Here is a 17,835-nt window from a genome sequence, read left to right on the forward strand (position 1 = left end):
TCCAGGCATCAAAGATGCTCCTCCTTGCTTCATTGATCCTTCTCCAGGCATCAAAGATGCTCCTTCATGCTTCAGTGATCCTCCTCCAGGCATCAAATATTGTCCTTCATGCTTCAGGAGCAATGCTCAGCGCTACAGAATCCGGAATTCTTTTCCAAGAATCGGCAGTTTTCCTCCCTGATTAAAAGATCCTCCACCATGGTCTCTCCATAAATCCTTCTCCATGCTTCACCGTGGGAGCGACGATACTCTGCATGTGCTAAGTGCTCTTTACATCAGACTTTTGTGTTCATGAAGTCGCTCTAAATTCTTAGCTAAACCTTCAAAAGTTTTGTAGTTCGTGAGAAAATGCATGCACGAGGGGTTGCAGTGAGCATCGCTCTTCCAGTAGGTAAGCTATCCAAGTTTTTCCTAATTTCGTCATATTCATGGACCGGGCTGCGGGGGCGTTGATCCCCGGAATACTCTCCAGGTAGGCAGGTACTCGGGAAATTATCAGGAAGAACATCTTTAAGTTTGGTTAAGACACATCGGAATACAAATTACTCATGAGGACTTTGTGAAAGAAAATTTCATATTGCCCAACCAAATTCTTAAGACCAAAACTAACAATTAGACACAAAACTTTGCATCAATATTACTAAGTTAATAATAGACTCGGTGACTGTAGACACATGAAATAAACTGCAGTCGTTTAGACCTACAAATCATGTACCATAACCATAATTTATGGTACATGATTTGTCCTCCAAATCAGTATTATTTTTAAAAATTACAGATGGAATTTTACCTACTCATCTTTTATAAATCTGCTAATAATAATCTGTAAGCCACTGAGCCAACAGAGCTAATTATTAGCCTAGCTTAATGCACAAAAATATAAATTTACACCATTTCCTGCTTAAGTTAAATAGTTTAGCTCCGTCCGTAAAGTTTACTGCTGAGTTTGAAAAAATAACTCGCTGCTATTTTTAGATGATTTGATTATTAAAAGAAACCAAGAGTTTAAATTCAAAGAACATAGAAAATAAACGAATATCTGTTCACATATATACTATTGTTCATTATATCATAGTTAAATGAAGAACAAAAAAGCACAATACCGTGACTGGAACAATACACAAATAACCCGCTCATAGGAGAAAGAAACTGATGACGTTTCGGTCCGACGTTGATCATTAACTTTTCTCTTACTTGTGGGTTATTTGTGTATAGTTAAATGTTGTTTGTTCTCGTAGTTAAATGTTCTGTGTTCTCGTAGTTAAATGTTCTGTGTTCTCGTAGCTTTGCTCATTTGTAGCCCAGGGTACAGAGATGAGCAGAAACGAAGAAATATAAAATAACGTTTGATCTAAAACGTATAAAACGTTTTTTTTTTAACAAATCTTGAAAAACTACTCGGAACACATTTGTTTCTGCCATATAATGTAAACGTTCTTGAGATTCAATCTCTATTGAAGACCTTTATAATCAATGCTGTATTTAAAAGTCTTGATATCAAAAAATATTTCATTACGAATTACCCCCAGAATGAAGATTGATGGGGTTAGAAGATTCCTTGTACAAAATACAATAAATTTTAATTTGGGAAAACTGAAAAAAATCTTGAACAATGATTATATATTCTTGAACAATGATTACATACTCTTGAACAATGATCACATATTCTTGTGGGAGATTTTGATCACCATATTTGTTTTCAAAGGGCTGAGAAAGTTTTTAAAAGCAAATCACTTTATGAACAAAATGTAATAAAATCAAACATTATAAAAACAGTACTGACTCCAAATTCTGTACATGTCCAGGATTATATTATATTGTCTCATAATATATCAAATTCGTAAGGATTATAATCAACGTTGACAAATTCCCTTTTACCTTACATGTCACTCTTAAATTTCACCAGACATGTGACCTGTCTGAAAATTTCAAAATAATGTAAAATAATCTCCAATGCTTAGTGAGTGAGGGAACTAACAACTCACTAAATACATATGCGAGATATTATCTCTGCTGTATAATAAATCAGGTGTTTTTCAATGTAGTTACACACCTCAAGTTGTCCCTCTCTACAATGAAGCTTACAGTAGGAAGATTTTTCAACAAGCGTCACTGTGCCTTGGTAGTATCAGCAGCACCGGCTGTGACTTTACTGTCTCTTCTCATAGGACCAGAAGCTTCGTGGTACATTTGTTTTCATATCGTTCACACCTGTACAATGCATAAACTAAAGATATGATGTAATATAAATATAGGGTATGGTTTGGTGCAGTTTGGAGGTGTGGTCTAGTGTCTGGTGTGGTTTGGTATTATATGTTGGTGTTAGGTGAGGTTATTTGAGTTTGTGTGAGGAGTGAGGTTTAGTATAGTGTCTGGGATATGTATGGTATGTGGGATGTGGACCTGGTGGGGTACACAGCAAATCCATTACCTGCACGCAGAGCTTACTGGAACAATCATTGTGGGACACAGATGTAGGGTGTGATGGGAGGGAAGGAATGGCAGAGAAAGAGAGAGGGGAGACTGAGAGAGACGGTGACGGACACACAGTGAGAGAGATTGGGGAGAGAGAAAAGAGAAAGTGAGAAAAGTGAGAAAAGAGAAATTAAAAAAGAGAAAAAAAAAGATAAATAGAGATAAAGTTGCTATCTTTGGGATGACTTCAAACTGACCATGAGGTACCACGTTATAAATCGTGCAAACAAGGCGGCCAGGTAGCTTACAGCGCTTCGACGTAATTCGCATCTGTTCGACAGTAGAGGTTGAAAGATTCTGGCCGTGGGGGTTGGTGATTAGTTTATACACCGATAAGTTCGTACTGTCCTCTATATTCTTACATGTCTGACATAATTAAGGTGTCGACAATGCTGATTAAAACAAAATAGTTTAGACTAGCTGGAACCATGACACTTTTATGCCCCACGTATCCTCGAGAGAAGTTCCTTGACGTGAACGAGATCTTATTGATCCAGTGAATTGTTCCCGTTAATTGTTCCAGATTTCCTATTACTTAAGTCAAATCTGATTGCCTTCCATTTCTCCAGACTATGTATGATACCTACGAGTTTAATGCTCCCCTCATGTATGTAATAGTTGCAGTAGTCTTTAATAATAATAATAATAAAAATAATAATAATAATAAAAAGCTTAAGATATACCCGCATTGTTCTGTTAACCAATTCTTTATGATAATTGGATTTTGCGAACGTTTTCCTCAAATATTTCATCACACAGGTGTAGCTACATACATCGGGTAATGACATGTGTCAGACCGAGCTGAGAGACTAAGGTAACAAAACATGTATCAAGCAATCCGCCAAGCAATAACGACATCACCAAGCACTCTGCCAAGCAATAAGGACATCACCAAGCACTCTGCCTAGCAATAAGGACATCACCAAGCACTCTGCCAAGCAATAAGGACATCAAAAAGCACTCTGCCAAGCAACAAGGACATCACCAAGCACTCTGCCAAGCAATAAGGACATCACCAAGCACTCCGCCAAGCAATAAGAACATCAAGCACTCCGCAAAGGGTTCAGGAGCTAAGGCAGAATTGTTGTTGTTGCTGTCAACTGAGAGTTTGCATCCAGTAGCATGGCTTGTTCTGCACACAGGAAAAAAAATCAGAAAATACACGTGAGCAAAGTCAATTCTTTGAAGAGATATAACCAAACATTGAAAATGTTAATACATGGCCAGTGTCTACAGTCTTTCTTTAGTTAACATTCTCTCTTTAGTTAACATTCTCTCTTCTGTTCCATCCAGTCACTTCAGTTTCCGGAAAAATTTTCCAGATTAAAATAGAAATAGTTTTAATGCGTTAATGTAAACAAATTATTACAGAATTAATTATTAGAATTACGTTGTACTAAAGTAATATTTGATAATGTTTTCTTATTAATAAAATTTAATTAAATGTTTAATCGTCAGTTTTCATTGGCATTATGGAGCTGGTGTTTATATCTTTTAAATTAATAGGCGCTAAATGATTGAACATGTGTACTGTAGAGAGACAGGTGCGTGGCGTGTTGAGTGTGGCGGTGTTGAGTGTGGCGGTGTTGAGTGTGGCGGTGTTGAGTGTGGCGGTGTTGAGTGTGGCGGTGTTGAGTGTGGCGGTGTTGAGTGTGGCGGTGTTGAGTGTGGCGGTGTTGAGTGTGGCGGTGTTGAGTGTGGCGGTGTTGAGTGTGGCGGTGTTGAGTGTGGCGGTGTTGAGTGTGGCGGTGTTGAGTGTGGCGGTGTTGAGTGTGGCGGTGTTGAGTGTGGCGGTGTTGAGTGTGGCGGTGTTGAGTGTGGCGGTGTTGAGTGTGGCGGTGTTGAGTGTGGCGGTGTTGAGTGTGGCGGTGTTGAGTGTGGCGGTGTTGAGTGTGGCGGTGTTGAGTGTGGCGGTGTTGAGTGTGGCGGTGTTGAGTGTGGCGGTGTTGAGTGTGGCGGTGTTGAGTGTGGCGGTGTTGAGTGTGGCGGTGTTGAGTGTGGCGGTGTTGAGTGTGGCGGTGTTGAGTGTGGCGGTGTTGAGTGTGGCGGTGTTGAGTGTGGCGGTGTTGAGTGTGGCGGTGTTGAGTGTGGCGGTGTTGAGTGTGGCGGTGTTGAGTGTGGCGGTGTTGAGTGTGGCGGTGTTGAGTGTGGCGGTGTTGAGGGTGGCGGTGTTGAGGGTGGCGGTGTTGAGGGTGGCGGTGTTGAGGGTGGCGGTGTTGAGGGGGGCGGTGTTGAGTGTGGCGGTGTTGAGTGTGGCGGTGTTGAGTGTGGCGGTGTTGAGTGTGGCGGTGTTGAGTGTGGCGGTGTTGAGTGTGGCGGTGTTGAGTGTGGCGGTGTTGAGTGTGGCGGTGTTGAGTGTGGCGGTGTTGAGTGTGGCGGTGTTGAGTGTGGCGGTGTTGAGTGTGGCGGTGTTGAGTGTGGCGGTGTTGAGTGTGGCGGTGTTGAGTGTGGCGGTGTTGAGTGTGGCGGTGTTGAGTGTGGCGGTGTTGAGTGTGGCGGTGTTGAGGGTGGCGGTGTTGAGGGTGGCGGTGTTGAGGGTGGCGGTGTTGAGGGTGGCGGTGTTGAGGGTGGCGGTGTTGAGGGTGGCGGTGTTGAGGGTGGCGGTGTTGAGGGTGGCGGTGTTGAGGGTGGCGGTGTTGAGGGTGGCGGTGTTGAGGGTGGCGGTGTTGAGGGTGGCGGTGTTGAGGGTGGCGGTGTTGAGGGTGGCGGTGTTGAGGGTGGCGGTGTTGAGGGTGGCGGTGTTGAGGGTGGCGGTGTTGAGGGTGGCTGTGTTGAGGGTGGCTGTGTTGAGGGTGGCTGTGTTGAGGGTGGCTGTGTTGAGGGTGGCTGTGTTGAGGGTGGCTGTGTTGAGGGTGGCTGTGTTGAGGGTGGCTGTGTTGAGGGTGGCTGTGTTGAGGGTGGCTGTGTTGAGGGTGGCTGTGTTGAGGGTGGCTGTGTTGAGGGTGGCTGTGTTGAGGGTGGCTGTGTTGAGGGTGGCTGTGTTGAGGGTGGCTGTGTTGAGGGTGGCTGTGTTGAGGGTGGCTGTGTTGAGGGTGGCTGTGTTGAGGGTGGCTGTGTTGAGGGTGGCTGTGTTGAGGGTGGCTGTGTTGAGGGTGGCTGTGTTGAGGGTGGCTGTGTTGAGGGTGGCTGTGTTGAGGGTGGCGGCATTGTGGGTGACGGCATTGTGGGTGACGGCATTGTGGGTGACGGCATTGTGGGTGACGGCATTGTGGGTGACGGCATTGTGGGTGACGGCATTGTGGGTGACGGCATTGTGGGTGACGGCATTGTGGGTGACGGCATTGTGGGTGACGGTGTTGAGGATGGCAGTGACGGCATTGTGGGTGACGGCATTGTGGGTGACGGCATTGTGGGTGACGGCATTGTGGGTGACGGCATTGTGGGTGACGGCATTGTGGGTGACGGCATTGTGGGTGACGGCATTGTGGGTGACGGCATTGTGGGTGACAGTGTTGAGGATGGCAGTGTCCGTGATGGCGGTGGTGGTGATGACGGCGGTGGTTATGATGGGCGTAGTGAAGGTGAACGTTGTGATTGTGGTCATCTTTATGATGGGTATGATTTTGTTGGACGTTCGTATGGAGATGGTGGGCATGTTGATGGTGTACATGGTAATGGTCAGCATGGCGACAGTGGCCATGGTGATGGGAGTGGTGAAAATAATGGTGACTTTGAGCTTGGTGATTTTGGAAGTAGCAATGGTGATCGAGGTTGTAAGTAATATTGCCTATGGTCATTACCATAGTACTTTTGTGAGGTCTTGAGTAGACATTGGCCTGTTAACAAATGGTTCACAGGCAATAACAAGCTGAATAAAACATGCCATATACGCCTTTGTAGAAGAGACACCGTATTGGCGTAGGCGTCGTAAACCTGCTTTTAATTCCGCTGGTACCGAGATCAGACCTACACATTAGATAGGCAGACAGACGTATAACTGCATAATGCACAAATAACTTGCACATAGGAGAAAGAGACTTATAACGACGTTTCGGTCTGACTTGGACCATTAACTTGTAACGCGTTTAAGCGACTAGTTAATAGTCAAAGTCGGACCGAAATATCGTCATAATTTTTTTTTCTATGTTGTACATTGTTATTCTTCGTGTGACTGCTTGCTTCCTCAGTGTATGTTTCCATTTGTTCAGTAAAACTGCAGAACGATGGAAGACTATTATAATACCGTCGTCTTTATATGCCCACGACCATGTTGCCATGTGGTGGCAACCTGTGGCTCAGTTGACGCAGTATTAGTGGAAATTAGTGTCTGAGGCAGCCAGTACCTAAGCCAGGATGCTGTGACTGTGATCTGGCCGTTTATCTGCTCTCGGCTTTCATCGGTTACCTACAGTGTTTTTCATTTGGCAGCAGTGTTTTGCATCTCTTCGGAAATGTGTTATGTCGTGAATGCAGTGCTTTCTTAGATGTGCGTGAGTGGACTTTATCATCGCGGTGATGTTGGACCCTAGGCCTCCTCACCAAAAATCATTCATTTTTCTTATTTTTAGGCAAACTTCATGGAACGTCTAGTATACATTTCGGGGCACCGTCTCAACTTACAATTAAAAATAACTGAAATCTGACTATTAAACTTTCCTAGTTATTTCCTTCCAGGACCCCCGCATCTACCTTGCTTGTGTTCTCTTTCCACTACTCAGCTTTGCTTCGTGCTGTGCTTAATAAGTCTTTACTTCTTACAAAAGTTGAAGTAGGAGTTTTGGGTATTTGTCTTATTACCTGACCATGCAGAGCGCTACCATGGAAATAAATGGTATAAGATACCGACACAATGGAAATATAAACACATATGCAGTATAATGTGATCCTTTATTGACAACGTTTCGCCCACACAGTGGGCTTTTTCAAGTCACAAACAGATCTACCTGGTTGTGATGAATGGTTTGAAAAACCGACAAGTTGAAGATTGAGACACTTATGCAGCATATGGGGTGGAAGGTACTCGAGTATTTATAGTCAGGTTCAGAATGCTGAGGTCAGGTGAAGAATGCTGCATCTGATGTACTGTGTGGGCCAAACGTTGTCAATAAAGGATCACATTATACTGCATGTATGTTTATATTTCCAAGCTAGTACGATACCTGTCTGTGCTGCTTCTGTGTCCACACGTCTGTTGTGTATTTTCCTGCCTAAACTCGTTTCTAGTCAGGCAAGATCTTCCAACTCAGGTCTAAGTCATTCGCTTTTCCTTACAAGACATTGCAGTTGCTGCACTCCTGTGTGATTCCTGGTGCAGGCCATGTACTGAATTTATTGCCCATGTAGTGGTAAGCCACCCTTGTGTTGCTGGACCAAACTGACTGGCACTGTGAGTGTCAAGCAGCATCGCTGTGTAGCCATGATAATCAATGTTCCCACCACCGCCATGTTTGTGCACTGCTGCGAACGTTTCCATCTCCACTTGCTTTTAGAACATTTGTATGTATTCGTAGCATGAATATGTTCTACGCGGGAAGACGGAGTGAAGATTAAAGTTATGATGACAAGCCGTGATCTCCTTCCTCTTAAATTCATCGATGTTCGTTTAAGGCCCCTTGTTCTTCGGTTTATACCGTGATATTATCGTGTGAGGTGCTAGTTCATAAGATAGCCACCACAACAATCATCGTCTGACTCCTGCCTGCTGTGTACCTCATCGCATGGATATTCCATCTTATGGATATTCACTGTCTGATACTAGTCGCGTATTTAATCTAGGCTGAGTAGTATTGCTACGGTGTGTCACATTATTTTTAATTTTTTCTTATTTTACTCGCTGCATTTCAGCTGTGTATCGTGCTCTTCTCTGATTTGCTGTTGCTTTCTTACAATAACTTTGGTGTTATTGGTACTGAAGTGTTCTCTGATGCACAGAAGTGTTACTAACTCTTGTATTGTACAATACAGAAACTTTTTTATGCTTTGTGTTTTTTGGGGGCTTTCTCTGCATTACTTGTGTGTTGCGTCAGTGTAGGTTATACGTATAACTGTGTTTTGACATTTTTCAAGCACTGCTTAAAACCTCCAATGTGTACTTTTATTTTGTTATTGATATAATTATTAAAGGTACTTCTGTTTTGCTTAACATAATTTTTGTTTTTCGTGTGTGTGTCTGTGACTGTTTGTCAGGTTATATTTTTAACTTTATTTTTGTTTGTTTGCAGTGAATTGTTTTTCATGGCGATGCTGCCTGTGTGCCTGCTCAGGCGAAATCTTCTTTGGGTTTGCATACTGAGTTCTTTCTGGTGTTTCTGTTAGCTATGGAGATGGGGGGAAGGATTTCTGCAGTTAAGCCCCAGTTGGCGTTTATGTTCATTTTTTTTTCTCTCTCTGGCCTAGATAAATTGCAGGAACTCCATGTGTATTTTTTCTATTACCTGTGAATGACTTTGTTTATATTTTACTCGTGCTAATTATCTAACTATTTAGCAGAGTTATGACAGTGACTAGCAACTTTTTTTTTTTTTTCCAACATTTTTATACCCTTGTGTTTGGGAAATTTTCCTGAGATGCCACCTGTGTATTTCACCTGCGTATGAGTTAAGCATTTTTGTTTTCCTCTGTGTTTTTGTTGTTGCGACCTGTTTTTTCAAGATGAGACTTTAGTCTCTGCTGTATGTATTCAGTATATTGTTTGAGTAGGAGGAATAGTCTTCTATTGTCCCTGTTGCAATCGCTTTTTGTATTCTAGAGTTTTCTTCTCAGGGACAGATACACAGCTGTCACCTAGAGACTTTTGAGGGGCAAGCTTTGAACAGGGAAAGAAAAGCAGTAGCGTATCTGGAGACAAGATTTCTTTTACCGATTTAAAATTATATTGTATCCCACTTGAATATGGTATCAGAAGAATTAATCACCAGATGTACTGGGGTACAAGGTAGTTACTTTGTGGAAGTCTCCATGGAATGTGCCATTAATACTCATAACCTAGAAAGAAAAGATGTGGTGCTCCATCATTAACTTTCGGTGACTGATTCGAAGATGCTATCTATAACCAACCTCCTATTCCATACATTTGCAACATTTGCCACATTGCATCCCTATCCACCCTGTCATTTGCCTTTTTCAAATCCACAAATGCCACAGAAACCTCTTTACGCTTACCTAAATGCTGTTCACCTATGTTTCAATGTAAACACTTGGTCTACACCCCCCCCCTACCCTTCATACAGCCTCTTTGTTCATCTGCTATCCTACTCTCCTTCTTACTCTTAATTCTTTCAATAATAACTCTACCATACACTTTACCAGGCATACTCAACAGACGCATTCCCGTATCATTTTTACACTCTCTTTGTCCCCTTTGCTTGTATACGAAGGATCTATGCATGCTCTCTGCCAATCCCTAGGTACCTTACCTTCTTCCATACATGATTATATATATATATATATATATATATATATATATATATATATATATATATATATATATATATATATATATATATATATATATATATGGATGGTCACCGAGGCTGTTAGGTCGTGGGTTACAGAAACTTAATTATTAAAAAGTTACTCTTTAGTATACAACGTTACTCTCAAGGTGAGCTTTTTTCCAGGCTCTCCCGGGGCGAAAGGATGGCTAATTTAGGCATTAGTTTATTTGTATAACCTTTCTTGTCATAATTTTTCCACTCCGCTAGTGTTAGGTTTTGTTATGTTGACGAGGGTCGGGTGTTTCTGCACTAGGCAGATCCGAATACTATTATTTTGTCGGAACTCGCACTATATATAAAATAAAAGTCTACTCACACCGACAGAGATGATGATTTATTATACGCCATAATACCAATCCTGATTTGATCACACACGTTCCATTTTGCGTCAGAACCCAGACCATGTTTGTCCGAATCGCATCGTACGTCACCACGGATAGGCTTTATCAAGTCACAAACAGCTACTTGTGACTTGATAGTTTACAAGCAAAGGTGAAACGATGTCACTAAAGCTTTCATATTACTGCATTTGTCTGCTTCTCATGTTGTTAGTATTTTATTCCATTAATTACCCAACTTCTGAGATGCTGAGGATCTGTAAGGCACGAATATTTATGTACGAGAGTTCCGCTTTTGGGGTTTTGTGACGGTTCTCAACTTCCATCTTTAACTTTCCTTGAATCGTTTACTGCAGGTGATCCTTCCATGGGTACCTACACTTTGGTGGCAGTTGATCCTTCAAGTTTCGTTACTGCCATCACCCGCTCCAGTTTATGTAGTGCATCCTTAGCGTTCTTAAACCGTAAATTATCTGTTGCTAAATATTGTTAGTGAATTAAGCTAAATCATGTTCAGTTACGGCGTCTGATACCTTGACAAAAATGAGGAATGTGTAAATTCAAATGTATCCACAGCGAGGCCTCGTAAGTTAGGTAGAAGGAGCCGTATATCTGGCGGGGCTTCTCAAGTTACGCAATAAAGCTTCTCAAGTTTTGCCGTAAGCTTCAGCTAGCTGGAAGGTGAGGCACTAACCCAGACACGAGTTTCTTGCTTGTGACGAAGTTGTTGTTGGTAGTGATAGTAGAGGAGGTGGTAGTTGTGATCAGTGAGGTGGCTTGGTTTCAGCCGCGCCACAGATCGAACCACGGCGCGGGTAAAAGGCTGGGCAGGTCGTCTTACACCTGCTGCCCTGGTCACCTAGCAGTAAGTAGGTACCTGGGTGTTAGCAGACTATTGTCGGTCGCATCCTTGGGGACAAGATTAAAGGACCCCAATGTAAATGCGACACAATCATGATGAGGTACTGAATGCAAAATCTTATCATAAAGATAAAGAAATGAGCTAGTAGAGATGAGAGTCTAGAGGAATTGGTGATTATACATGCGGAGGGAGAGAGATAGTTTTGATGATGGATGGTGGTTGAGACTGGGAGTGCTGTTGGCGGGAGTGGAGGTTAGGTGGCATTAGTCGTGGTTCTAGAGTTTGGGAGGTTGTGAAGGTGGTAGTTTTGGTGATAGTAACTAAAATCCTTCCTTTTATAAAACTTGCTCAAGATAGTCAGTTGCAAAGTTCTATTAACGGCAAAAAAAAAATAAAAATAAACATTAAGCATTAAGGGGTAAATACAATGGCCAGACTACAGTATATTAGAAATTTTCATCCTATCACAATACAAACCATTATAAATAATAAATTTAAATAAACATCAAGCATCTTAAGAATGTCAGGAAAGTCCTTTGATTTATTTTATTATTCTGTCCCTTGCCCGTTATCCCTGGCTGCTCTTCTAGTCTGTGATTCATTCTCTGGTGAGATACAGGATCGAATTCGTTCTTAAAATCCAGGAATATATAGGCACTCACTGCTCTCTCCTGTTTTGTCTTTGTCACCGTGTTGCAGTAACTCCTCTTTGAACCCTTTCTGGTTGGCTTTATTGAATCCTCCATTCTCTATGTACCACATTTTTCCCCTTATGTTTCACATCATCTTGCCTCCTCCCTTGCTTGAATATCCGTGTAACATTAGGCGTTTTCCGTATTTCTAGTAAGCTTAAAATATGGCCATAGTACACCGAGTCTTAATAAATTTATCAATACCCTAGCAGAGTTTGAAGCAAATGTAAATCTGCGCCTAAAAAATTATGGAAATCAAGACTCTAACATGACTTAAAATATTGTTGTATTAAAGGTATATAATACCGACAATTAAATGAATAAGAATCATGTGCAACACCTTTGGTATTTTTTTTTTCGAAAGACTGCCTGTGCAAAAGGCTTCTTCAGTTAAATGAAGATGGTACTAAAATACTGGAGACACTTGAAGAGAAGGTGCTCAGTGGCTCAGCCTTGAATGGTGTTCATTTCTCTAGCGCTGATCGCTCTGATATTGAAGCACATTGATGGAGCCTTATATGACGTGAGTCAGAGTTTTCGGAAATAAATATACAGAAGTGTTTTGCAACTGTCTTATTCATCTCCTTAAAGAATTACGCTAACATACAAATTATGCAACTCACTAACAGAATTCGTAATTCTGAGGAGTACATTTCTTACCATTCAGGCTCGTATACAAGAACCACAGGGTTGTCCGCGACTTGGCCTCGCTCACACGATCCCTTCCACCATGCCAAGAATGTACAGAAAAAAGCCCTGGGGATTTTGTACCAAGGAGCGAGGGATAATGTGTATAAAACGAGAGGAAATATTGCACATAAACACGAGCGTTATTGCTCACTGGCCGAGGGATACCCATAAGGTCTAATGAAGGGAGATCACCTGCCAGCGAATGCAATCCTCTCTGCTCCAGCTCCCGGGTAATAAGGTTAAAAAGGAACATTATAACATTGAATTATCGCTATAAATATTAGATAAAATCTTAGTGAAAACTGTCTCAAGCCATGAAAATGTATTCAAACCACTATGAAATTCGTATAAATTTTTTTTCATGTATATTGAATTTTTCACTGAATTATATTTCCATCGTAATACAACCGAATGAATTCTATTAAAGGAATCAGGTTATCTTTTGTTTTAAGTAATTTGGAATACAGAAAGAAAACTATCTTTGTTATTTCAGTCGATTAAGATTTGTCCATGAAACTCAACACTGCAGCAACAAATCATCGACAAATTACACACTGGAAGCCTATCAACATATGTGGTATACTGTTTACTTTTCTTTGTCCATGATTTCCGTGCGACAACGTGAGAATGCTTCTCGTGACTGGATTCAAACTTTCATCATTGGTGAATCTTTAGAGAAAGGTTTAAATTGTAACTGATGAATATACATTCAAATTTTCTAACTGTATACAGGTAACACCAATAGAACCTTAGAAAGCTTTCCTAACCTTATTAAAACAAGTGCTATTTAATTTAACTTAAACCAACTAAATATATTTTAGATAAGTTTACAATAATTTAATGATAAGCAAACACAATGAAATATTTTTTTCGTAAGGTTCAGAATGATTTTTGCGAAATTATTGCATACACAAATTGTCGTTTGCCATATTCGGCAAGAAGAGTGTTGCTATTTAAGCCAAAATAGCACGACATATATATATATATATATATATATATATATATATATATATATATATATATATATATATATATATATATATATATATATATATATATATATATATATATATATATATATATATATATATATATATATATATATATATATATATATATATATATATATATATATATATATATATTATATATATATATATATATATATATATATATATATATATATATATATATATATATATATATATATATATATATATATATATATATATAAACCTTTGCACTTTCTCTAGTTTCTTCACGTGCTTGGCTAGGTGTGGGTTCCAAACTGGTGCCGCATACTCCAATATGGGCCTAACATACACGGTGTACAGGGTCTTGAATGATTCCTTATTAAGATGTCGGAATGCTGTTCTGAGGTTTGCTAGGCGCCCATATGCTGCAGCAGTTATTTGGTTGATGTGCGCTTCAGGAGATGTGCCTGGTGTTATACTCACCCCTTCTCTCTCTCTCTCTCTCTCTCTCTATATATATATATATATATATATATATATATATATATATATATATATATATATATATATATATATATATATATATATATATAGAGAGAGAGAGAGAGAGGGAGGGAGGGAGGGAGAAAGAGGGGTACCACCTCTAGAACTTTACTGGGGACCCTCATCCTCAGAGAAGACAATAAACGTACCTCAAGGTCTTCCCCGGAGCTATTTGAATATTTTCTTCTTCCACCTCTGTATTTTTATGCTACATGCTAACTTTATTAATAGAATACATTGATAGAAAACACAAACATGAATACATTGGTACAATATATCAAAGGTTATGAATCTCCTCCAGCTCCTCCGAAGCCGGACGCGAGACCAGAATGCAGCATGCATTTTCCCTCTGGAATGCCACGCTTAGGTGCTGAAACATGAAAGTGGCTGCCCTTGGGTCCCTGGTGGTGTCGATGAGTCTGGAACCCAGTTCTTTAAGGAAACGTGTGGCATTTTTTCCCGATGATCCCAAGGTCTCTGATTCCACTGGGACAAATTCATACTGTTGGCATATGTCCCTGTACTTGCTGATCTTGTACTCCTCCCTGTGGTCAGCAGCTCCTCCCTGTCGCCCGACACTGTGACGGATATAGGTGTCGGTCACTGTGGAGACACTGGTATAGTCCCATGCTAACAGCTTGCCATTCTTCCAAGGGTAGATGGTGATCCCATCGGGGCGATTTGGGGCAATTTGCTGGGTTGTGGGTATTGTTGGCTGCTAGTGATCGGGGCTCCCTCTCAGCTGGGCATCCAGCTGTAGAAAGGGTTCTCTTCATGATGTCGTTGACCTCATTGTGTCTTGGTTTTGGAACAGTTAAGACCATATATATATATATATATATATATATATATATATATATATATATATATATATATATATATATATATATATATATATATATATATATATATATATATGAACATAAAAGAGAAGGAACGCTGCAGCAGGCCTACTGGCCCATGCAGGGCAGGTCCATGTCAACCCCCCAATGGCCCACCCAGTCAGGTCACCTCCACTTAAGGAAGGAACACGTCTTCTGACTCAGCACCAGCTAGTCACGATGGAAATAAATGGTATAAAATACCGACACAATGGAAATATAAACACATATGCAGTATAATGTGATCCTTTATTGACTACGTTTCGCCCACACAGTGGGCTTTTTCAAGTCACAAACAGATCTGTTTGTGACTTGAAAAAGCCCACTGTGTGGGCGAAATGTAGTCAATAAAGGATCACATTATACTGCATATGTGTTTATATTTCCACCAGCTAGTCAGGTCCAAGTCTCACCCACCCACACCCACTCATGTATTTATCTAACCTATTTTTAGAACTACACAACGTCTTAGCTTTTATGACGATACTCTGGAGTTTGTTCCACTCATCCACAACTCTATTACCAAACCAGTGCTTTCCTATGTACTTCTTGAATCTGAATTTTTCCAGCTTAAAACCATTACTGCGAATCCTATCTAGGCTAGATATTTTTAGCACGCTATTTACATCCTCTTTATTCATTCCTGTTTTCCATTTATACACCTCAATCATATCCCCAAATAAGCCAGACCTGTGACTTAGGCCGAAAATTATTTTTCTGCCGAATAAGCAGAATAAAAAAAATGACTTAAATCGACGAAAATCAATCCGAATACACCAAAAATAATATCAATGAGTTTAAGTAATATCGTATAAATTTAAATAGACCTATGCTATTTTTAGTAAAATTTTGTTAAAAATGCATTTCTTTAAGTTAGGTCTGGTTTCTAAGTTAATTTGGTAAAATAAAAATATTTTTTTTGACATTCAATGAATAAAATGGACCTATCATCAGTGTAAACCAAAGAATAACAATAGATCACTTAAGCTTGCAAATAGTGTCTGAAAAGAATACAGGTAACTACTAATTACTGCTATATTGATAAAAAAATGAAGAAAATCATCATTTTAATTTTATTCTTCAAACATAAGCGATGGAAATGTTATAAATTATATCTTGGCATACAACAGTATACCAATATTCTTACAATATTCATAAGAACAGGTTGAAGAAAACAAGTTAATGGATTTTAAGGAACAAAGGATCACACAGAATCCATTAAAGCAAGTAATTAATTAAATATTAGAATTTTTGAGGCAGAGGAAAATGTTCATTCTTAAGGAAGAGCACCATCAATTTTTCGAATAACCGTCTTTTTTCATTTATGAAGACCACTCGCACAAAAATAACAAAAAAAATAAGAGAAATTATCATATGATAATTATCAACTTTCAAGTTTACGAACAATATATGTCTGTTAAGGGTTGGGATGGTAAGCTTATGTTTACCTTAGGTTTGACTTTAATTTCTGTACTATTTCCTTGTCTGTTACATGTTTCTCAATAAGCATGACTTGAATACTGTTGTGAAAGACATGTATACAATATCGACAAGATGAAAGTTAAGTGTCTTAACTTTAATTTTGTCGGTATTGCATACCTGTCATGAGCACATCTTGTCAGGCACTGCAACATCATGGAATCTTGGTTCAAAGGACATCTACTGACCTTCTTCACGGCTACTACAACTAACCCATCAATTTGGGTATGACCTACTGCCACTGGGGAATCCCGCCTACCAGTGACTATGCCCTCGTCTGCTACACGTCCCTATTCACTGACGCCTATATAAGCGTCAGTCTCCTTGCCTGTGCTTCAGAATCTCTACAACCATGGGGCTGTAAACACCACCTCCAAGGCTGAGGGACTGATTACCTCATCTTTTGTATATAGTTCTTCTATTTTCTAATTATGTCCAAGTATCAGTAGTGATAAAGCCACTGGATGACGAAACGTCTACAATAAAGATAACCAGATGTTGCACATGTCTTAACTTGAATATTGTTGGTTACGAGGAACCTCGATTATTTAAATTTCACCACTAGAAAACTCTTAGCAATCTATGTATTGGAGGTACATGCGTGGAGTAAAAGTGTCTTCGTATTAAGCAGGAAAATATTTGTTGACTTCCAGTAATAATATAAATAAGAAAGGTAGCATTCCTGAAGAAATCTGAGTGATATTGGTGAGCGCCATATGAGTTCCACACCAGAGTGAACATGATAGAAGTATGTAAAACTTAAGCAAAAAGTCGTTAAGTCTTATTACAGCGATAATTTGTTATGCAATGGACAAGAATACATATAGAATGATATTTTTTTTCATTAACAGTGATATAAAGATTTATATTTTTGGACTAAACCTAACTTAGAAACATAACCTAACTTAAACTAGCGTTATTTTTTTTTTTTTTTTGCTAAATTATGCTATATACAGCATAGATCAGTTGGAATTTATTTAATATTACGTAAAATAAATTTTATATATTTTTTTTTAAGTTCAGATTCATTACCGTTGATATAGGACAAAACGAATTTGTTCATTCTGCTAATTCGGCAAGAAACGCCCTTGCCAAATAGGCCAAACTCGCCGATTTGGCTTAATCGGCACGATATATATATATATAATATATATATATATATATATGTATATATATATATATATATATATATATATATGTATATATATATATATTTATATATATATATATATATATATATATATATATATATATATATATATATATATATATATATTTTATATATATATATATATTTTATATATATATATATATTTTATATATATATATATATATAAATATATATATATATATATATATATATATATATATATATAAAATATATATATAATATTATTATTATTATACACTGGTGGGCACAGCTAACCGAAAAGTTAGCCTGAGCGGCCTCTGTTTCAACCACAGC

This window comes from Cherax quadricarinatus, chromosome 5, assembly GCF_038502225.1.
Source record: "Cherax quadricarinatus isolate ZL_2023a chromosome 5, ASM3850222v1, whole genome shotgun sequence".
NCBI classification, from domain to species: domain Eukaryota; kingdom Metazoa; phylum Arthropoda; class Malacostraca; order Decapoda; family Parastacidae; genus Cherax; species Cherax quadricarinatus.